Here is a 23,971-nt window from a genome sequence, read left to right on the forward strand (position 1 = left end):
TCGGTGCAGACTCGATGGGCCAAATGGCCTCTTTCTGCACTGCAAGAGTTCTATGGTTCTAAATAGTGGAGAGGTTCCTTCGCATGAGCCTAAGCTCGGAAAGAGATTCTTTTATTAGATTATAGGTTTAGCCAAGTGTGAATTAAAAGCCACACCAAATAGATCCAGCAACCACATGAATGGAAGTAACATCTATATTGGACTTCTGCATCACTCTGAAACATTACAAAGCCCATGGATGAATTAAATTAGCCACAAACAGCCCTGATGTGGAAAGGAAGTTTAGGACGTAGTGAAGGATGGCATGGGGTAGTTGATTTTTGGGGGAAAGTGGAGTAAGAATGGAGTTTTGGAAGACAGGAGTGGCCAGAACATTTGAGGAGGTTGAGTCTGATATAACAACAAAAGTATGGGCAAATGTTTCAGCAGCAGCAGAGAAGAGGTTCAGGTTGGAAACAGATAATGCTACAGAATGGGAAGGTAAGGGATCCTTATGATGCATAGCATGAGAGGTTTGAAGTTTAGGTCAACATTAAAAGATGCCAAGACTGCACAGGGATGGACTCAGATAAAAGATATTCTCTCAGCCAGGAAAAAAGGTGGATCGAGGATAATGGTTCAGAGTTTCGGACAGGAACTGGATAGATTGTGTTTTTCTAATGCTTAACTTGAGAAATGTCTTGCTCTTGTGCATCAGGTAGGCGGTCGAGTCAAACACAAGTGTTTTTGAAGACCATGGGTGGGATGTTTTTGTCCCGGGCTCCTGGAATGCATTCCCCGATGGGATGGACAATCGGGCGTCAGGGGAAAATCTGGATAGGCACCCGAATGCCGTGCTCCGACCCCCAACTGGCGACGTGAACGAGATTCACAATGTGTGCCGGCGGAGGGATGTAAATAAATGTAGGTGGGTCTCAATGACCCATTGGCATCTATTTAGCAGGCCTGGCGCCCTAAGCTCCAGCCTCCATGATTCTCTGGCCCCCGTAGGAATCCCACGGGCGTGGATTACCTGTGGTCTCAGTAATCGTGAACTTGACATGGTGGAATCACGTGGTGGGCCAAGGGGGCAATGATTGCTCCCTTGGGACACCTCAAGGTCCACCATGCTGGGGCCATGCTGGTAGATACATCCGAGCCCATCAGACCCCCCCCCCCCCCCCCCCCACCAACAATGCCCTGCCTGCCCACGCTTCCTCTAGCAGGCACCCTCATTCCCCCCCCCCCCCCTCCACCCACGAAGGGCCCCTGTAATGGGGGATCCCGCTCCAAGACCCCTGTAAAAGGGAGACCCCTCCAGGGACCCATGCACTAGGGGGACCTCCCTGCCTAAACAGATCCCTCAACAGATCCCCCCTCCACCTCCCCCCAGAAAAGGTACTCCTGTCTGGAAGCTAGACAGCAGTCTAGACAGGGACTGTGGGAAGCATTATAGCTGTAATACTTACCTTGCACTACATGCCCGTTCCTCAATAGAGAGTAGCTGTGCCCGCATCTGGTTCACACAGATCCACCATCTGCAAATCGCGTCGGGGGTGGGAGGGGAGGCTGGAAATTCCTGCCCGCAGGTTTGGCCCTCCTGTCCCATTGCCTCACACCTCTACCCGAGAAAAAGATGGCGCCTCTTCACTCGACATTCAACAGCGTCGAAACAGTTGGCCCATCAAGTTCACTCATGCTACACTCTGAGTGCTCGAATCACGGTCCACCCTAAATTTCAAAGAGACGATCTCCGGCCATTGGGATTCCCTTTTCCCGTTGGCAACGCACCATCGCCGGCAGGGTTTCCCGGCGGTGTAGGGTGACTTCAATAGAAAGTCCCCATTGACCAGCGGCAGGAGTAGTGACTCCCGCCACCAGCGAACGGCACACACCTCCAGAAGTAACACAGAGCTGGGGGACCAGAGAATCCAGCCCCAACATCGATAGAAAACTCAAGAGAGATGAGCCTTGGGATTAAAAGGTTGACTAAATTCTTGGTGCAGATGCTGTCACCCCCTATTTTGTAACATCAATGACCTTTGCTCAAATTCCTTTGTCCAGAATTCCAGTGGTGGGAATTGTCATTTGTGCTTCTGTCACAAAATCACTGTTCCAGCACTGAACCAGCCTCAGCAAAGAATCAAAGAATCACCCTACGCACCCCCCCCCCACCCCCCTTCCAGGCCATCTGTATTCCAATGATCAAACCCAACCATCAACAAAGAAATACTTGAGCTTATGTCAGAACTACCATTGAGAGTTAACAGGTCACCTGCAGACTGATAATCTGGTAGCTGCATAAAATTAAATTGCCAATCTATTTTCACTGACTGAAATTTCGAGTTGTCATTCTCAGAGATGACCATGCACCAGTTGGATTGGAGTGAGGCACCCCGGGCCTGTGAGTACTGCTAACCTATCGCCGCCTGTCAATTGTGGTCAAGCATCGGGGAGAGCTACGGAGTCAGTCCTGCATGACAAGAACCGCTTTAATCAATAAAAATAATTCAATTTTCTGCCTCGTGCACTTCTTTCCAACAGCAGACTGACAGCCCGCGACAGAGAGAGAGAGGGGGGGGGGGGACCTCACAGTCATATCTTGCCTCAGAATATCACAAAGTGTTTTACAGCCGCTGCTAGTACTTTCGAGATGAGGTCAGTTATAATGTGCACAGCAAGAACCAAAATATCAATGAGACTAGTGCCCAGATAGCTTGTTCTGACGAGGCGGTGAATGCAGGCGGAGTACCTGAGAGCTGCCTGCTGAGAAGGTGTGTGGGCGAATCAGAGAGCAACAGAATCACAACACTTACTGGGACGTTAGATTTACTAAACCCATGAACGAGTATCTGTGTCTTTGTTTTCAAATCTGCTTCATGAATTAACCAGTGTATCAGTTCCACACTAGAAACAGTTGCACAACAGGCTGTTCTCTTCAGAAGCTGTTTGGTTGTCACCTCCTCTTGCTGTTAGGATGACTGTATCGCACTGATATAGTTATCAGCTTGCTGCTCAGCAAGTTTACACGTTCTCCCCGTGTCTGCGTGGGCTTCCTCCGGGTTCTCCGCTTTCTATCCCACCGTCCAAAGATGTGCAGGTTAGGTGGATTGGCCATGCTAAATTGACTCTTAGAGTCCAAACATTTGCAGGTTAGGTGGATTGGACATACTAAGATTGCCCCTTCATGTCCAAAGATGTGGGGCTAGGATGGGAGACTGGGCTAAGGTAAGGTGCTCTTTCAGGCTCAATGGGCCGAATGGCCTCCTTTTGCACTGTAGGGGTTTGATGAATTTGGTAGCACACTCCCCTCACAGTCAAAAGGCTGGGTGGGGGGGTGGCGGGGGATGAGGGGTCCAATCTCACTCCAGAGACACGAGCACGTAATCCAAACTGGCACCTCAGTGCCGAACTGACGGACTGTCGTTCTGTTGGAGGTGCTGTTTTTCAAGTGAGATGTTCTCTCCCATCACGTAAAAGATTTCGGGGTGCTACTTTGAAGAGGAGTGTGGGCTTCTTGTCCCTGGCATCCCTCCACCGACATCAATGAAACAGATGATCTGGCTGTTGTCACATTGCTGTTTGTGGTAGCTTGCTGTGCACAAAATGGCTGACGCATTGCCTGCGTTACAACTGTGACCACTCTTCAAAAATACTTTGTTGACTTTGGGATGTTCCAATTGCCAGTGGAGTTTCTATTTCTTTCTTGTCCTTTTTACACTGGGGGTGGTTTCTGCAGTGCCAGCGTCCATCTCATACCAACATTTATCATCCTGTGTGATTATTTAACTCACAACTACCTCTGTTTGTCTGGGGTGAGGATGGTGGCGAAGGGCAGTGTGTGGTGAATGGACAGGACAATGGGGGTGAACCTGGTTCATTACCTGTATTGAGCTGCTTAGTGCTCATCCTTCTGGCAAACTATTATAGATGCCTCCAAAGCTGGCCGCAAGCCAGTGGTGTTTACATTGGCATTGGAGATAGCACTGCCAACGAGGTCTTTGGCAGTGCCCTCCATTGCAGCATCTAGCCTCAGAGCTCACAGCTGATGACCCTGCTTCCACTGAAGGCAAACTCCCAACTAACTGGCGTCAAATTTCTGAGCACATCTATTTCCAGCACACTTATTATGGGCTGCACGCCCTCCTCCAAACAATCATAGGTGTATTATTAACTCAATGAGGCACCGTGTACCTTGCAAACTGTACCTGCGGCATATAATCAAAAGGCTTGTTTCAAAGCAATGGCACCTTGAAATTAGAGATGGCACCGAGTCACTTGTGATTTAGCCTTGGCAAAACCGGGTACCACTCCCAGCCTTTCGATTGTACCGAGCTGCAGTTCCCAGCTCGTGATCCCAGACCCCAGGGACTGAAATTTTGCTTTGATCTGTAACATATTGGACGAACATTTTCATTGTCTGTTTTGGTCTGAGGATTGAACGCAAGAACGACCCCACCCCCAAAATACGGTAGCGGTGTGATTTCCTTCGGGGAGGAATTTGACAGCACCCCTGTCGGGCTGCACTGTTTAGACTGGTCCACTGTGAAATGGGGGCACTGTCAGCCATGTACTTTCTTCAGTCATTCAGGGGATGGGTTTGCTCCAGTGCACAGACCCCACTGGCTGCATCCAGATCAAAGCCTACGGCCCTGATCTTACTGCCAGTACGCTGGGCATGAAGCAAGGATGAAACTTGTCCATTGCTTTCGAGATGAAGCTTTTAGGCCACCCCCCACCACCCCCCCCCCCCCCCCACCACCCCCCCCCCTCCCCCCTCACCACCACCACCCACCCACCCACCCCACCCCACCACAACTAGTATAAATCCTGCCAGGAAACAGTGGAAAATCGCACTGTTGGAAGGTCACCTGTCAACACCAGTTCAGTGGCAGGAATGGTTTAGGAACACAGGATCAGGAGGAGGCCATTCAGCCCCTCGAGCCTGCTCTGCCATGCAATGAGATCACGGCTGATCCGTGGCATAACTCCATGGGTGGGATTCTCGGACCACACTCCACCGGGTCGGAGAATCCCCGGGGGGGGGGGGGGGGGGGGGGGCGTGAATCCCACCCCGACGCCGGCTTCCGTATTCTCTGGCCCCGGTTTTCGGGCGGGAGCGAGGTTTACACCACGCTGGTCGGGGGGGCAGTTGGCAGCGGCGCCCCGGCAATTCCCCAGGCCCTGATGGGCCGAGTGGTCGTCAGTTCCTGGCCAGTCCCACCGGCGTGAAATGGGCAGGGTCCCACACGGCGGGACCTGGCTGATAGGCCGTCTAGTGGAGTCCTCGGGGGACGCGGGGGGATCCGGACCCGGGGCGGGGGGGGCCATGGTGGCCTGGCCCGCGATCGGGGCCCACCAATCTGCAGGCGGGCCTGTACCATGGGGGCACTCCTTCCTTCTGCGCCAGCCTCTGTAGGGCTCCACCATGGCCGGCGCGGAGAAGTACCCCCCTGCGCATGCGCAGAACCCCGCCAGCAGTTCTGCGCGTGCACCAACTCCGCCGGCCCTTCGGCGCAGGTTGGCGCAGCGCCAACCCCTCCGCCACCGGCCTAGCCCCCGGAAGTGCAAAGGATTCCGCAACTTCCGGTTGGCCCCACGCCAGAGTGGTTCGCGCCGTGCTTGGCACCGGCGCAGGCCATCCCGCCAATTGTGGGAGAATCCCGCCCCATATACCTGCCTTTGGCCCATATCCCTGAATAACAAAAGCCTATCTATCTCAGGTTTAAAATGAAAAACTGTTCTAGTTTCAGTTGCTGTGTGTGGGAGAGAGTTCCAAACCTCCACCACCCTTTGAGTGAAGAAGTTCTTCCTAACATCTCTCCTGAGATGGCCATAATTTTTAGATTATGGCCCCCGTTCTAAAATCACTAACCAGTGGAAACAGTTTATCTTTATCTCCCCTGTCTTTTCCTGGTAATATCTTGAAGACGTCAATCAGATCACTCCTTATCCTTCTAAATTTGAGAGAAAACGAGCCTAATTTGTATAATCTCTCCTCATAATTGAACCCCTGAAGTCCAGGTATCATTCTTGTAAACCTACGTTGCTCTCCCTCCAAGGCCAAAATATCCTTCCTAAGGTGTGGTTTCCAATATCACCTTGGAAGCTTAACAAAGATATTTATTTTCTTCCCCTTTATTCATAGGATATGGACATTACTGGCTGGGCCAACATTTATTGCCCATCATAATTGCTCTTGAACTGAGTGGTTTGCTCAGCCAGTTCAGAGGGCAGTTAGTAGGCCAAACTAGGGGAATCCCTTCCTTCCTTGTATGACATTAGTAACCAGATAGGTTTTACAACAATTGATGTAGTGTTATGGCCACCCTTGTATTTATATTCCAAATTCATTAATTGAATTTAAATTCCACCAGCTGCCATGGTGGGATTTGAACCTATGCCCCCAGAGCATTAGCCTGGGCCATTGTGCCAATGACAGTCCTACCGTCTCCCTCTGAATAATATTTCTAGAATCATAGAATCCCTCCGATGCAGAAGGAGGCCACTTGGCCCATCAAGTCTGCACCGATCCTCCGAAAGTGCACCTTCCCCGAGCCCACTCCCCGCCCCATCCCTGAATCCCCATAATCCCACCTAACCATTGGACACTAAGGGGCAATTTATCATGGCCAATCCACCTAACCTGCACATCTTTGGACTGTGGGAGGAAACCGCAGACATGGAGAGAATGTGCAAACTCCACACAGTCACCCGAGGTTGGAATCGAACCCGGGTCCCTGGCGCTGTGAGGCAGCAGTGCTATAACCACTGTGCCGCCGTGCTGCCCTTTGTGAATATGCAGAGTGCCAACTCCCTCAGCGGGGCTAATTTGCAAAAGCCACTGCACACACTAAACCTCTGGTCTGACCCGGGCAAGCTGACAACATGATTATCCCAGATAATAAGGTAAGCAGCATGGCTTGGGGCTGATCAGTGATATCCATTTTCAAAATAGCCTCAGGAGGATTGTATTTAGTTTTGTAATGTGGTCACAGGTGGGCTTAAGTTGGTTCTAGCTGCCAACAAGTGTTAGTAAACCAGATCAAAGTTGAAATCTCAGCCAAGTAATTACGAGCAAGCATCATTTTAGCAGCACTGTAACTCTGAGACATAATACAATGGAATTATCCATTTGACTGCTATTTACACAAGTTTAAATATGCTTTGCAAAAAGATAAAAGCCTCGCATTTCTATAGCGCCTTTCACAGTACCGTGATATCCAAATGCACCTTTTGAAGTGTAATCACTGTTGTGACACAGGAAACCCCAACAACCCATTCATGCACAGAAATCTCCCACAAATGACAATCTGACAGTGAGCTGGAAGTCTATGTTAGTGATGTTGGTTGAGGGACGAATATTGGCCAGCGGAGAACTTCCCTGCTCTTCTTCAAAATCATGCATGGGTTTGTTATGTCCACCTGAGAGAATAGGCCGGATTTTGGTTGAACATCTCATCTTCAAGGCAGCACCTCTGACAGTTCAGCACTCCCTCCGCACTGCGGGTGCCAGCTTCGCTGTTGTGCCTAGATTCTGGGGTGTGATAAGGATCCATGACTGCCTGACAAGAGTTGGGCTGAACACGTCTGTCACCTCTTGAGTTGATCACAACACGTCTCCTCACCAGACCGCTGTCTTCCCTGAAAACTCACCTAATTGAATCTGGACGTTGTCCAACCCAGTCCCCTTTACTGGTTACTTATTCCATCGTTCAATCACCCTGTTTGTCATAGATTCACCTAAACCTCTGTTCCCACTGACTGCCAAAAATGTTTAAACGAGTGCTGTTTTGAAACCAGCATCACGATAACCAACCTGCGTGTGATCAACGTCTGGCTGACTGAAAGTAAATTCCATGCCAAATGTTTACTTGCATTAAGCACTTTGCATTGTGTCATTAATGGCTTCCTCTTTGCCTTTAGCCAGCCTTCAGTGCTGAACCTACAGAGCAGGGCATCTCAACATTTCTCACTCGACTAGATAGACAAGGTCCTGTGTCATTTTGAAATTAAAGAAACACCCGGGGCTGGATTCTCCGCACCCTGACGCCAAAATTGTGATCACGCCTAGATGGAGAATCCAGTGTCCCGCATGAAATTGAGCCCAGCGCCGGTTCTGCGATTCTCCACCCCCCCCCCCCCCCCCCCCCCCCCCCACCCCACCCACCCCCGAAAAGCGGCAGGCTGCTCGATTATTCACCAACGGAGGCCATTGCCTGAGTCCTGCCCTGCTATTCTCCGTCTCCGACTGGCCGAATTTCCGACGGCGTGGACCACTCATGCTCCCACCGTCCCTGATACCCACGTGGTGGCTGCGGACTCAGTCCAGGGCTGCCACAGTCGGGGGAGGGCCGATCGGAGGGAGGGGGGAGCCTCATTCAGGTCCGGGGTTTTTTTGTGCGGGCGGTCCGGGTTGGGCGAGTGGCCGATCGGGGGCACTATTTCCGTGGTCCAGGCCCGTCCATGGAGCATGGCGAGGCTGCTGGAGGCTGCATTGGCAGCTGGAGCTACGAACTCCACAACAGCTGCCTGCTAGCTCCCTGCAAGATGGTGAATCTGTGGCCTTTTGAAGCCAGTTTTCCTGGCGTAAAAGACAACAGGTTTCACAACGGCGTGGGGACTTAGTCCCAAAAATGGAGAACCCAGCCCCAGATCAGGTTGCAAAGTGACTGGGTGACTGCTACCTGCCCAACCCAGGGCAAAGAAAGTCTGGTTTCTTTCAATTGTACAAAGGCACTTTTGCTCCCCAATCTCTCGCAACTTTTAAAAAAAATCTTTTTGTTCTCCTCATTTTCAACATTTTCATCAATAAACAACCAAAGAAAAAACAAATACTGTGACAATCCCCGACACAGAAACCGCCCCCAGCTCTGCTACAGAGGGAGTGCAGCAAGAACTTTCCCAGATTGATTCTTGGGATGACGGGACTGACACATGAGGATAAATTGAGTCAGTTAGAATTATATTCATTACCTCTCCCTGAGTTCCACACCTACTTCCTCATTCCTCTATCTTCATGACAGATATGAAGTATTTGTTCATCACCCTACCAATGTCCTCTGGCTCCACCCACAGATTGCCCTTCCCCTGGTTATCCTCTTCCCAATAATATACTCATAGAATAGATAGGGTGGATACGTGGGCTTGAGTAGGGTGATCATTGCTCGGCACAACATCGAGGGCCGAAGGGCCTGTTCTGTGCTGTACTGTTCTAATTCTAATTCAATTCACAGACCAAAACATTCACCCGTACATTCCAGGTAAAAAAACCCACAAATTAACAATCAACCTGTAAACAGTGTAACCAAACACAACAATACCATCAATGGCAACCAATTCTCGGAAGTGCATAATAAATTGTGAACGCCTTCCTTCATCCTCTTCAGCTGAGACTTCACCTTGCCGAGAGGCAAAGAAATGCAAATAGGTTCCCCTCCCCCGCCATGCTGTGTCACAGGATGGAGAAGCTAACCTCCACCCAACAGGACCCGCCTCCAGGCAATCAGCGAGGTGAAGGTTAACAGCCTCTGCCCCCGCACCTGCCTGCCGCCTGAGCCGGTCTGACCCCCCGGAAAAGGCTTCTAGGGGCCCTGGTTCCAAGTTCACATGCACTACCCACAAGATGACTCTGAAAAATCTCCCTCCACCAAACCCCTCACATTCCACGTAACTATCCTTTTTTTTTTAGAAATTTAGAATATCCAATTCATTTTTTTCCAATTAAGGGGCAATTTAACATGGCCAATCCACCTAACCTGCACATCTTTTGGTTGTGGGGGTGAAACCCACGCAGACACGGGGAGAATGTGCAAACTCCTCACAGACAGTGACCCAGGGCAGGGATTCGAACCCGGGTCCTCAGTGCCGTAGGCAGCAATGCTAACCACTGTGCCACCGTCCCGCCTCCACGTAACTATCCTAACTGGGGGTCTCTCACCCGCAACCCCCCTCCCCTCCTATTCACCATCCTCATAACACCAGGCCGTGTCCACTGGGCTTGGCAGCCCCAACCATTGTTACCATCGAGCTCCTCCCCCCTCTCCCAGAATCCTCCCATCCACTTCCTCTTGAAAACACCTCACCCAGTATTGGTCCCCTCCCCCAACCTTTCACACCTCCTAGGCCCATCGAAACCTATTCCATCAGGAATCTCTTGCAACTTTAATAACTCTCACTATGAATTATATCTTAACCCTTCATTCATTTGTAGACTTTTGTCTCATTTCCTCATTTGACTCCCTGTCAAATCAAACTCCTCCCACCAGCACAGTCGGCCCCCATTACTAAAAAGTTAAACTTTCTGGCCATCCCCCTCCCTCGGTCCCCTTACTAAAGAGGTTTCCTTTTTCCCTCTGGGGAGGCGGTAGCATAGTGGCATTATCATAGAATCCCTACAGTGCAGAAGGAGGCTGTTCAGCCCATTTGGTCTGCACCAACTCTTCAAATGACTTTGCAGCGTAACTGGGAGCGATTGTGAAAGCTGGTGGACTGGACGTTAAGTGTGGGAAACACGGCAGTGAACTGCAGTTTGCATGTGTCTCATGGAATGAAAGGCCCTTGGCTGGAAGATGAAGGAAAGGTCGGGGCAGCCTGGAGGGAGATAAGCAGCAGCTTTGGCAGCTAGACAGAGGGAAATGCAGGGGACCTTGGGAAGCATGTGTTTGATTGGACTCCAGGCAGGAACATTGATAAAAGAACAAAATGTCTCAGGGAATAATGTTTGCAGGCTGGACAGCAAATATGGAATTAAATTATTTCCGTGGCTTTCGAACTACAGAACTGAAATTACCCAGACAGACGCGTTCATGGAAAGCATTGAGATGAAAACTATTGTGATACAAAAAACTAAATATGCAGGAAGAACTTGGTTATACAGCCCATCAAAACATTATGAGAGGGAAAATAAATCTATGCACACAGGGCACTGTCCTTTGCAGACAGAAGGAGCACATTCATGATTTGCCCCTTTTTCAACTAAGCAAAAGCTTGGGGTCAGCCAGTGCCTGGTTCATTCCCCATGGCAATGCCTTGACCAATCAAAGTCGACCTGCCTCGTTTGAAATTGATCAAAAGTTTGTTCACTCGTGCATTCTCGATGGCAATGCCTCTACCAATCAGAGTCCACTTGGCGAGCAATCAGCACTCTCATGCAGTACAAATTGTTGTTACCTTTACTATTGGTATTCTTGCGAACTGCCCTGATGAGTGCAAGGTGAAAAACTTCGACAGAATGTCTTTTTTTTTCAGCAACGCTCAAAAATAAACCCATTTAGATGAATAACACAAAATATTGGTTGACAGGTTGGAAAGGATCAGGTTAATAGATCCACTCTCGGCCTCTGGCACAGAAAGCTTTTTTAAAATATGCATAAAATACTTGTTGCTATCTGTTTAATAACTCCAATTCTCACATGGTTAACCTCGACTGAGCTTATTGGAGTTGATTTACATTTTGCTGTGAAACTAGAATTGTGGTTGTAAGGGAAGGTCATGGACTTGGAACATTAAAAACTGCTCTCACCTCTCCACAGATGATACACGAATTGTTGAATATCTCCAGTACATTATTCTTCTGATTTAGATTGAGGATTAGTTTTATTACTGCGGAACCGGGTGGTCATGGCTAATCCGCAAGAAAGCAATCCACAAAATGGTGGCAACTGTCAAGAAAATACTGGAGATACTCAGTAACTCGCTTCCTTTTCCATTAACATCAGTGCTTGTCCTCAAAGTCTTGAGCGCAAATAGAAAATCTGCCCCTCTACATCCAGGTCTGTGCGTCTGAGGGGAATCAAGATGTCCAGGACCTGCTTCAGATGGTCAACAGGAAAGAAGCACCGACCAATATGCCAGCGACCCTAAAGTGGGCACAGATCAGGTGGTGGAACTCTTTGCAACCAAAATTGCTCCTTTTTTGCCCCGTTTTTTCCTCCATTGTATGGAAAACAGGGCCAACAACAATCAATTCCTCACCCACAATGTAATGATAATAATAATAATCGCTTATTTTCACAAGTAGGCTTCAATGAAGTTACTGTGAAAAGCCCCTCATCGCCACATTCCGATGCCTGTTCGGGGAGGCTGGTACGGGAATTGAACCCGTGCTGCTGGCATTGTTCTGCATTACAAGCCAGCTGTTTAGCCCACTGTGTCCCAATTAAATATGAAGTCCCAATTAAAAGAGGGGCCCTTACCTTTACGCTGCTGTAGTGTTATTTTAAGCGAGGCTGACTCTGAGAGATCTAAGAATGAGACCACTTACTGTAATGACTAGTATGACTGTACCCAAGGGGAGACATGGGCAGAACTAAAGTTACAGCAGTGGTCTAATAAACCCAATATTGGACCTTGAGAGCTGAAGTGAGGAGAAGGCTGGATATGCCTAATTAATGCAATAGATATATGCTAAAAGCTAGGTAGAGTGGGAAAGCCTTTAATTGGCACAGGAAAGGAGGGAAATGTTGGAATTGACCACTGGTACAAAGGGTTAATATTAAACGTGTCATAGAAGCGGGCAGCACGGTGGCACAGTGGTTAGCAGTGTTGCCTACGGCGCTGAGGACCCGGGTTCGAATCCCGGCCCTGGGTCACTGTGTGGAGTTTGCACATTCTCCCCATGTTTGCGTGGGTTTCGCCCCCACAACCCAAAAGATGTGCAGGATAGGTGGATTGGTCACGCTAAATTGCCCCTTAATTGGAAAAAATAATTGGGTTCCCTAAATTTAGAAAAACAAAACATGTCATAGAAACATAGAATTTACAGTGCTGAAGGAGGCAATTTGACCCATCAAATCTGCACCAGCTCTTGGAAAAAGTACCCTACTTAATCACCCTACTTTGTCAATAGACAGTCAACAGCATCACTGGTGTCAGGTTACATGAATGCTGAGCGATAGCTATATGTCGAGCCTCGTACGAAGCCTGTACTGTACAGAGTTAGTCAAGTTCACTAAAAAGGAAAAGTTTGCCAGCACCTTGTCTCCAGCACTCTTTATTGATCCTGACTAAGGACAACCTCATCTCAAGCCTCCAACGCGGATAACAGATAGTGGCAGGAAAAGGAGCCCAGCTACTGGAAAAGCAACACGAGAGACAACTACGGACTCAATTCCTGTTCGCCATAGAGTACATGCTTTACCAGAACTCCAACCTAGAATTCTGAATAAGTATAGGTTTTTGACCAGAATTGTGAAGACCGAGTTTTGGAGAGAGCACTGCATCCACTGTCTTATTCTGTGGAGACTGAAAATGGAGTAGCGAGAAGATACAGAAGCACACACATTTCTGAAAGAAGACAACCATTAATGGAATGGGCCAGTTACCCAGACAATCTGGAAGGTGACCTGAAAATAGAGCTTGTAGTCTCTGATGGTTCACATGCTATTCTACCGGATTTGAGAGAGAATACGGAGAACTTGAATCTTATACAATCCTCCAATAAAGCTGAGAACCAGGTCGGGGAAACTGGTGAAACCATCACAATGGTTAAACCTCTGAGCCAGGGAGAAAGGTTGGACTGGATTCTCCATTTTCGGTACTATGTCCCCACGCCATCGTGAAAACTCTGGTCTTTTACGTCAGGGAAACTGCCGTCAAAAGGCCACAGATTCACCGCCCTGAGGGGGCTAGCAGGCAGCTGTCATAGAGCTCGCAGTTCTAGCTGCCAATAGGGCCCCCACACTTCCGGGTCAGAAGCCGCGCATACGCACGGCGACGGGCTGGAGCGGCTGCACCATGCTCCATGGCCGATCTGGACCGCCGAAATAGTGCCCCTCATCCGCCGCCTGCCTGACCCGGACCACCCGCATGCATAGCCCCCAGTCCCGAATGAAGCCCCCCCCCCCCCCCAACCCGCCCTCTGATCGGCCTTCCCCCCGACTGTGGCAGCCCCGGACGCGAGGTTCCCGAATGTCAGGACCAGATTAGAACCACGCCATCGGGAATATGGCTGGTTGAGGACGGAGAATAGCAGGGCGGGCCTTAAGCAATAGCCTGAGGCTGTGGATGCTCGGCACGGCGTAAGAGTACGCTGCTTTTCAGGGGGCTGAGAATAGCAGAACCGGCGCCGGTCCCAATTTTGTGTGGGAAAAGGGATCTCCACCCCATCGCCGAACGTGATAACGGCATCGGAGAGTCCAGCCCAAAGTCTTCTTTCTAATTTAGAGTACCCAATTCATTTCTTTCCAATTAAGGGGGAATTTAGCGTGGCCAATCCACCTAGCCTGCACATCTTTGGGTTGTGGGGGCGAAACATAGGGAGAATGTGCAAACTCCACACAGACAGTGACCCAAAGCCGGGATCGAACCTGGGACCTCGGCGCCGTGAGGCAGCAGGGCTAACCCTCTGCGCCACCGTGCTGCCCTGCCCAAAGTCTTTTGGGAGGTGATGTAGGATAATGTAAATAATGTGTTTAATAGGGGTCAGAAAATTGGGGAGAGATGTAGGGTGAAGAGTTAATGTTAAATGTGTGAATAGACAGCCTACAAAATCAATGATGTAAGATCACATGGCAATGGAGTGTGCTGAGCAATAGTTCTATGTAGAGCCTCATTCTAAACCTTGTTCTGCACAGAATTAGTGTCTTGTTCAGTAAAAGGTAAAGTTTACTAACAGCCTTACCCCAGCAGTCTCTATCAATCCTGACCAAGAATAACCTCACCTAAGACCCACAGTGATGATAATAGAGTCATGATGATTAAATTGCCCGACTGCGAACGTATTGGCTCGAGAATCACGGGGAAACCTTGTTGATAGAACGCTTTAGGGAGATAAATAAAGAGGCGGCATGAAGAGACATGGAAAAGCTGGAAAAGTTCTCCTTAGAGCAGTGATGGTTAAGTGAAAATTATGGGGGCTTTCGACAGGGTACATCAGGAGCAACTGTTTCGACCAGCAGGCGAGTCGGGATCTAGAGTGAGATGAACAAGAGGAGAAATGGTCCATTCTCCATGGCAACGCCTCTACCAATCAGAGACCACTTGCCAACCATTCAGCATTTCCTTCTCTTCCAGTGTAAATTGTTATTTTCCCCTTATATTGGTCTTCTTCCCCTGTACTGCGGCTACATTTGTGGCTAGGTGGCTTTGGAGAGGGAGTACGTGGTGTCCACCTGCACGCTCCAGGTCTTTCATGACCGGTGGGCACCACGGGGCCTGGAGCGCATCATCACCCCCCCCCCCCCACCACCACCACCACCACCTCCCCCCCCCCCCCCCCCCCACCCACACACCCGGGAATGTAATTTTGTTTTAGTTAGTTAAGTTTTCTTTAATATTTTGTTTAAGTTACAGTACCCTACCAGGGGCTGTCAACACTCTCATTAATTAATTGATTTTTAAAAAAATATTAATTTATGTTTGTCAAAAAAAGGATACTGGTAATCTTACGTAGCGTCCTGATGAGTCCTAGTCGAAAAGCTTCAACATGCCTTTTATTTCAGTGATGTGGAGGAGGAATGACGAAGAGCAAGTATTTCACACGACAGGTTAATATGACCTGGAATGCACTGTCTGAAAAGGTGTGCCTCAAAGCTGGTTCGAGAATAATTTTCCGAAGGGAATTGGAAAAACAATTGAAAAGGAAATATTCACAGGGCTACGAGGAAAGAGTGGGGGTGGGGGGGCGGGGAGTTGAGGATCATCCAAAATCTCTTTCACAGAGAGGGCACTAGGCTGATTTGTTGGATGATGCACTAGAACAATAAATAATTAAAATTGAAATTTTTGACATCATAATAAAACATTTGAAAACACTTCACACAAGGAAATACCTTTCAAAAGTGCACAGGCCGTTATTGTGTAGGGAAATGTGTAATTAATCTGCGCCATTAAGTTCTACAAACAATAATGAGATGGGAAAAGGTTTGCTAATCTGTGGGAAATTGATTCCAGTTGAGGAGGACGTTGCCCAAATTACCAGGAAGACCATTTGTTCTTCATAAAGAGCAGTCAGGTAGTGTAGCACTGAGGGGAGGAATGGTAGTCCCAGGTGCAGTAATGGCGCCTGCAGTGGGTTGAGAACCCACAGCATTAGTAGGCCCGCTTCCAGGATTCCCGACTGGAGAGGGTGGCTCATCAGATCTGTCGAATATTTAGTTAAATGTACCCTGGCAGGAGTCACAATGGATGAACTGAGTGTTGATTCCTGAGGCTTCAGTATCTGCAAGGATTTTTTTTTTTCTTTATAAATTTAGAATACCCAATTCTTATTTTCCAATTAAGGGGCAATTTAGTGTGGCCAATCCACCTACCCTGCACATCTTTGGGTTGTGGGGGTGAAACCCACGCAAACACGGGGAGAATGTGCAAACTCCACACGGACAGTGACCCAGAGCCGGGATTGAACCTGGGACCTTGGCGCTGTGAGGCTGCAGTGCTAACCCACTGCGCCACCGTGCTGCCCTAGCATCTGCAAGGATGGAGATGGGACCCGGATGTCTTACTGCAGGATCTGAGGGACTGAGTGAAATTATGAGCCCCCCAAACAAGACAGGAAGGAGAGGACAGTCTCTCAAACCAAGCTGGCTTGGATGGAGGTGGCCAAGGAGATGAGTGGCAGGAATGTAAATCCAGAAGCAGTGCAGCAAGAGGTTTAGTTTGAACATTGGGCATATTACACAGATTATATTAGAACCAATCCCAACACTATTCCCCCTCCTCCAACAGTAGATAGGGGTGGCACGGTGGCACAGTGGGTTCAATTCCGGCTAGGGTCACCATGTGTGTGGAGTTTGCATGTTCATAGAATTTACAATGCAGAAGGAGGCCATTCGGCCCATCGAGTCTGCACCAGCTCTTGGAAAGAGCACCCTACCCAAGCCCATACCTCCACCCTATCCCCATAACCCAGTAACCCCACCTAACACTAAGGGCAATTTGGACCCTGAGGGCAATTTATCATGGCCAATTCACCTAACCTGCACATCTTTGGACTGTGGGAGGAAACCGGAGCACCCGGAGGAAACCCACGCACACACGGGGAGAACGTGCAGACTCCACACAGACAGCGACCCAAGCCGGAATCGAACCTGGGACCCTGGAGCTGTGAAGCATTTGTGCTAACCACTATGCTACCATGCTGCCCACCAGTGTTCTCCCCGTGTTTGCCTGGGTTTCCTCCGGGTGCTCTGGTTTCCTCCCACAGGCCAAAGATGTGCCAGTTAGGTGAATTGGCCATCCTTAGTGTCCAAAAGGTTAGTTGGGTTTACTGGGCTACAGGGGATAGGGTACGGGCCTGAACCTAGGTAGGGTGCTCTTTCGGAGGGTTGGAGCAGACTCGATGGGCCAAATGGCCTCCTTCTGCACTATAGGAATTATGTAGCCTCGCAGAAGGGTGACAGATTGCAGTCAGGCACTGAAGCCATTAGCAGCAACTGCGTCCAGCCAAGGGAAAGATGTTCACTGGAGTAATTTCCAATGGCCACAAACCATTGCAAAACGTCTTGCATGGGCACTTTATCTGATGCCACACTTGGTGGCTTGATTTTTCCCTCCAGGTAGTATCGTATTAGATTTTACAGGGTGGCACAGTGGTGCAATGGTTAGCACTACTGCCTCTCAGCGCAGAAGACCCAGATTCAATCCTGGCCCTGGGTCACTATCTGTGTGGAGTTTGCATATTCTCCCCGTTTCTGAGGGTGTCACTCCCACAACCCAACGATGTGCAAGGTAGGTGGATTGGCCACGTTAAATTGTCCCTTAATTGGAATTTTAAAAAATAAACCCTGTAAATTCTGTCAATCTAAAAGAAAAACAAGTCAATAGATCAATCTACACCTATGAAGAAACCTGTTAAGTTTCGACCCTCATTAATTATAAAAAGGTTCTACCTTGGAAATATTAAACAATCTCTTGTGTGTTCTCACCACTTTATACGTGCGTGTTTTTTAAAAAATCAATATCTGGCGAGCTTTAAGCTAAAAGATGCTAGCTTGATGTTAAGATAGCCGTATTTAAATTAAGTCCCTTTTGGAGACTCGTCTTATATTGTAACTCCACAGTAAGATTAGCAACTAAGATTTTTTTTGCCTGTGCCCTTTATTGCCAACATGGGAAAGGCCCCTACCATCTGCCTTTCTCTAGTTTGGCTCTGAACCTGGCTCTTCAAAGTTGAAAGGTCAGATCTCTTAATACAATGAGCCATCTGCTTGCTTAGTGACGCCTGTGCTTGCAACAGAAATTAGAATCATAATGCTTGTCAAGTTCAGCTCTACTGTGAACAGTGCAGGCTCTTTGAGATGCTCGGTGAGGAGTCAACGCAGGGTTAACTTATCCTGACGATCGAACAGCTGAACCAGCCCACAGGCTTTGCCAACACACGGCAGAAAGTTTGACGTTTCCGTGACTGTACAAATCCAAATTGTGAGATGCTCCCAGCGTCAGGACCCCATTAAAAAGCAGCTACACAGTGCTCGGATTGTCCTTAGCTTTACGTTTGTCCCCAAGTAATTGACTCCTCCTACTTGCTTTTACAATTGCGAGTATTAATAATGCCATTGAGATACAGACTTGAAAGGATCGCTGTGCCAAGTATTCAAGGCAGTTAAATTAACATGCAGAGCCTGGGTTGACTCATTCCAGGCTTTATAATTGGTTCCCTAAGTCAGCTGTTTCACAGATGAACCCTTGGAGACAGATTGCTTGGACCAACTGGCTGAAATGAATTAAAACAGAGGGGATGTTAATACCAATAGCACCTCTTAACTTTCTGATTTCTGTACAAAAGGTGTAAAACAATAAGACACAATCACTTGTAAAGTGCTCACAAATCCCAAAATTCACTACCGTGGACTATCATATATTCATCCTTATCCAACCTCCTTGGAAAGTAAATCATTCTCTATTACACTGGGGAGGAACAGAGAGAAACATTTTGGCTTTAAGTTATGTGTCCTGTCTTCCTTCAAAAAAATTAATCTAATATGAGACAAAATGATAGTGTCCAAACCAGTGGCAGCACCCGAGACTACAGGGGAATTAGGTGTCACACAGATATCTCGATGCAGCAAGGACTTTAGAATAGGACACAGAAGATTTAAAAGTCATCTTCATCATACCAAGGTTAAAGTCAGAGGTACATTTATCTTGATGTTCAACTTCCAAGCTAGTCCTATGCTGATGCCGTGCTACCATGATGCTTGAAGGTTATAACATTCCCTACGCCTGGGTGTTAAAAGGGAAGATTTACACAAAGGACCTGTGCATTAAATGGCCATTCCGCTCACTAAATATACATGGGGGGGGGGGTCCGATTTTGACTCCGCATTCTCAGCCTGTGAGAAACTCAGTGTGGGTTCAAAATCCATAGAGAGTAGAAAAACCTGGGCCGGGATTTTCCAATAATGGGGCTATGTCTCCATGCCTGTCAGAAAACGGGCACGAGTCACTCCGGACTTTTTTTCTAAAACGTCCTGGGTAATTCTCGGTTTTTAAGGGAGGTTGCAGGGCCCCGGCGGGCACTGCGCAACCCCTGCTGCCGATACGGGGCCCTGCACGTCTGGCCGTGGGTCCGCGCATGTGCGTGGCGGCAGCCTGCGGCGCCAGACCTGCGCAACATGGCAGACCCACACAGCGGGCCGTTGCGGAAGATGGTAGGCCCTCCCTCCCCGCAGATCGCGCACGTCAGCCGATCGGTGGCCCCCGATCGCGGGCCTGGCCGTCATGGAGGCCCATCCCGGAGACTGATCACCCCGCCCACCCCCCCCCCCCACCAGGACGGCCACCGCAGCCACGACGCCGAGCTCCCGCCGGGCGGAACCATACGAGAACCACGCTGGTGAGAATTGCCGCTGGGGCCTCTTTCAACGGCCCCCAACCGGCGTTGCGTAGACGACGCACGCGCGGTTGGCACCGATTCTCCGGTTGCCGGAGAACCACGCAAAGGCGTCGTGGGTCCAACACCCCATTCTTTGCCCCCGCAGCGTGGGGGCTCGTAGAATCCCTGCCCTGATGGGTTTTGGAGTCATCCTGTCCCCCCCTGCCCCACATATGGTGGAATAGTGCGAATCACGCTGCAGGAGCCTGGGAACCTCATGTTACTGCATTCGGGTGTCATTTGTGAGTACTCCCTCCAGACCTTTCCGCCTCAGGAATATTCACCGGTCATTTACAACAGGTTTGGCCAGGTGTGAGGCAATCGAGGGGATCCCACCGAGTGTGCCGACATATGTATAGCCCTTGGGAGGACCTGCCCTGCCAGAGTCATGGCATAAACCACGTACACTCACTTTTTTTGACAAAGAGGCTCAAAATTCCAGAGAAATCCGGCTTTTCACCATTTTTCTCATCGGAACTGACACAATGCCGTTTTCTTGTAAGATTCCGTCCATGGGGCGGGAACTTGAAGCTGTTCACATCGGCAGGATATTCCGATCCCGCCTGTAGCACACAACTGGTGTGGGTGTCCGGGCGTGGGGTGGGTTCAATGGGAAATCCCATTGACAGCGGCGAGACTAGACCATCCTGCCGCCGGGAAACATGGCGTGGGAGAGGGCAGAGAATTTCACCCATGATATTTCCTTCATTAACAGCTCTGTACAATTCATAAATAAATGCTTCAGTCTTGCAGGAAAGAAATGAACAAATCAGTGGGCCTAACATTTTGCTTTCACCATTGAAATTTTCAACTGATGGAAACCAAAGATGCTGAAGAACGGATTGTGCTCTCCACGAGTATCAACCCTGCAATAAACTAAATGTACTGCTCGACTGTGAAGTGCACAATTTATCAGGTTTATTATAGATGGAACACCCAATCCACTGTCCCCCTTTAAAATTAGAATTTGGTGCTCAAATGAAAATCATATTTTATTCAGCGGCTCATATTGTATATTTTTTGTCGCAGAACACATATATATTGTCTACGCAGGATTCACCCGAGGGCCTGGGAGACCTCGCCATGGCGCAGTTTAGGACTGGCCTACACAAACGTGGACCAGACGTAACGGCACCTGGGGGGGGGTCTCCGAAGCCACTGGAAACTGCCAGGTGGTCGGGCTTTAAGTAGGGTTGTACCCTGGTACTCCTTCTGGTGCATGGGCACCTTAGCCCTGCCAGGGTGCCTGGGTGGCATTGCAAGGCTGGCAGTGGAACTTCCAGGGTGCCAGTCTGGCAGTGCCAAGGTGCCCAGGTGCCAGGTTTACAAGTGCAACAGGTGATTAAGAAGGCAAATGGAATTTTGTCCTTCATTGCTAGAGGGATGGAGTTTAAGACGAGGGAGGTTATGTTGCAATTGTATAAGGTGTTAGTGCGGCCACACCTGGAGTATTGTGTTCAGTTTTGGTCTCCTTACCAAAGGACTGGCGCTGGAGGGTGTGCAGAGGAGATTCACTAGGTTAATCCCAGAGCTGAAGGGGTTGGATTATGAGGAGAGGTTGAGTAGACTGGGACTGTACTCGTTGGAATTCAGAAGGATGAGGGGGGATCTTATAGAAACATTTAAAATTATGAAGGGAATAGAAAGGATAGATGCGGGCAGGTTGTTTCCACTGGCGGGTGACAGCAGAACTAGGGGACATAACCTCAAAATAAGGGGAAGTAGATTTAGGACTGAGTTTAGGAGGAACTTCTTCACCCAAAGGGTTGTGAATCTATGGAATTCCTTGCCCAGTGAAGCAGTTGAGGCTCCTTCATTACATGTTTTTAAGGTAAAGATAGATAGTTTTTTGAAGAATAAAGGGATTAAGGGTTATGGTGTTCGGGCCGGAAAGTGGAGCTGAGTCCACAAAAGATCAGCCATGATCTAATTGAATGGCGGAGCAGGCTCGAGGGGCCAGATGGCCTACTCCTGCTCCTAGTTCTTATGTTCTTATGTTTCCTTTGCCAGGGATTGAGCCCGGGGCTGCACTGTCCTTAAGAGGTGGGATGTGGGGACTTGAGGACTCCCTAAGAGATAAGTTTGGGCAGTACGGGGGGGAGGGGGGGGAGGGCGGAGGCCATGGTGGGGATGCCGAGGGGAGTCGAAAGATTGAGGCAGCATTTTAAAGTGGCCGAGCTGAGCACGTTGGTGCAGGAAATTAGGTAAGTGCGGCATCGGCAGGGCATTTCCCGCGGAGGCCAAAAAAAATGGCAGAGCCCCATTAGAATGCAGAGTCACCCTCAGGACTGCAAGTGACAAAAAACACCTCTCTCTGCCCTCCCAAGCAAGATTGTTTTCTTTTCATTAAATCGCGCCCATCGTTTCGGGTCTGAATGACCCTTCGACAGAATTCTGGAAACATGGACGCAATTCAAAAAAAGGTGAAACTTACAAGGGTTGGATAAACGAAATAGATGAGACCTACGCACGGGTGTGATCGGTGGAGCAGCTTTTGCAGTGATAAAAGCAGTAGTATTGAAGGGCCACAGGTTTAATATTCCAAAATCAAGCTTTTGATGGGGCTTCGTTTCCTGCGAGAATTTACAACATGATTCTGGGCTTATGCAGTTTTAAACCTTCCATTCTCCCACTAACAGCCTGTCTGTTAATAAAGTCTCTAATTTCTATTTTAATCATTTTTGCGCATTTCAATTCACAGTGAACAGGGGTGGGAAATAAGGGCCTCCAGCAAACTGCCTGTGTCAACTTGGCAAATGTTAATTGTGATGAATTACCTTTTCTACAAATTTAATAAATTACAAAATTAAACTAAGAGCTTCCTCCAGTCCGACCCATTTGCCCCCCTCCCCATGTCATAGAATCATAGACTCATAGAATTCCTACAGTGCAGAAGGAGGCCATTCAGCCCATCGAGTCTGCACCAACCCCCCGGAAGAGCACTCAACCGAGACCCAATCTCCTGCCCTATCCCTGTAACCCCACCTAACCGTTGGACACACTAAGGTTTGTGGTGATGACTCAGGCTCGTATACAGTTTCCAGCTTGTGTTCACCGCATTCTTCAGATGTGCGCCTGGTCAGTGATGGTTAATCACCATGATCATACTGAATGGTCAACCCTGTCCCTATTTCTTGTGTTAGTGGTCACGCTTGTCAATGTGCTGGTTGGCAACATAATATTGAAGACCTTGTCACATTTCCATCAATGGGAAAAAATATTTGAACGTAATAGACATGGCAGGAGGTCTTGTGGGGCAGTGGATTAGCGTCGCTGCCTCGGAGCCAGAAGCTCCAGATTCGAGTCCCATCCCAGGACTTGATGGCCAAGGAAGGTGCGTTTGTAAGGCGGACAAACAGGGTGAGTATCAACCTGTAAAATCCTTCCGATGGCTGGCGGCAAGAGCGGGAGAGAGTCCTGATCAGCCACGCTTGATGTGGGGCAGTGTCACTCAGGCTATAAGGCCCCAACGATAGACTCGTGACCTGTTCCAGGAATTACTAGTTATGGAGGCAGATTAAATTCTGTCTTAGTGCATCACTGGCTGTGGGAAGATAAACAATAGACACGGCAGTCAATATTAATTTGGGGAGGTTGGGGCAGCTATTTTTATGTAAGACTCGCCAAAGCACTTCCTGCAATGCCAAAAACATGGGAACATAGAATAGGAAAACTATTAAGAATGTCTGTCTTTAATTTGTGTCATTTCAGATGGTTAAAGTGTATCCAAATGAAGAATGGCATTAAGCAACAGTATCCTGAGATTGCTTTGTGGCGAATATGGAGGGCTGGATTCTCCGGTCCCCTAGCCGCATGTTTCTTGGCAGGGCGACATTCGCTGGTGGAGGGATTCTCTACTCCCGCTGCCTGTCAATGGGATTTCCCATTGAAGGCACCCCACGCTGCCGGGAAACCCATGGGCGGGGGGTGTGTTGCCAGCGGGAACAGGGAATCCTAACAGCCGGAAAATCCCAGCCCGAATATATATTGCCAATGTGTGTGGCTGGTTAAATTGCTGGTGTGCTCATGAATTCATTCATTGGTAATCATAGAATCCCTACAGTGCAGAAGGAGGCCATTTGGCCCATCGAGTCTGCACCGACCCTCCGAAAGAGCACCCTTCCTGGGCCCAGTCCTCTGTAACCGTACCTAACCTTTGAACAGTGAGGGGTGAGT

General features: G+C 49.0%; 1 protein-coding gene across 6 annotated transcripts in view; it reads right to left on the reverse strand.

Annotated features, from left to right (window-relative positions):
• Positions 1-23,971, reverse strand: part of alpl (alkaline phosphatase, biomineralization associated) — a 108,992-nt gene that overhangs the window by 71,537 nt on the left and 13,484 nt on the right. The window lies entirely within an intron of this gene.

Source organism: Scyliorhinus canicula, chromosome 16 (genome assembly GCF_902713615.1).
Source record: "Scyliorhinus canicula chromosome 16, sScyCan1.1, whole genome shotgun sequence".
NCBI classification, from domain to species: Eukaryota; Metazoa; Chordata; class Chondrichthyes; order Carcharhiniformes; family Scyliorhinidae; genus Scyliorhinus; species Scyliorhinus canicula.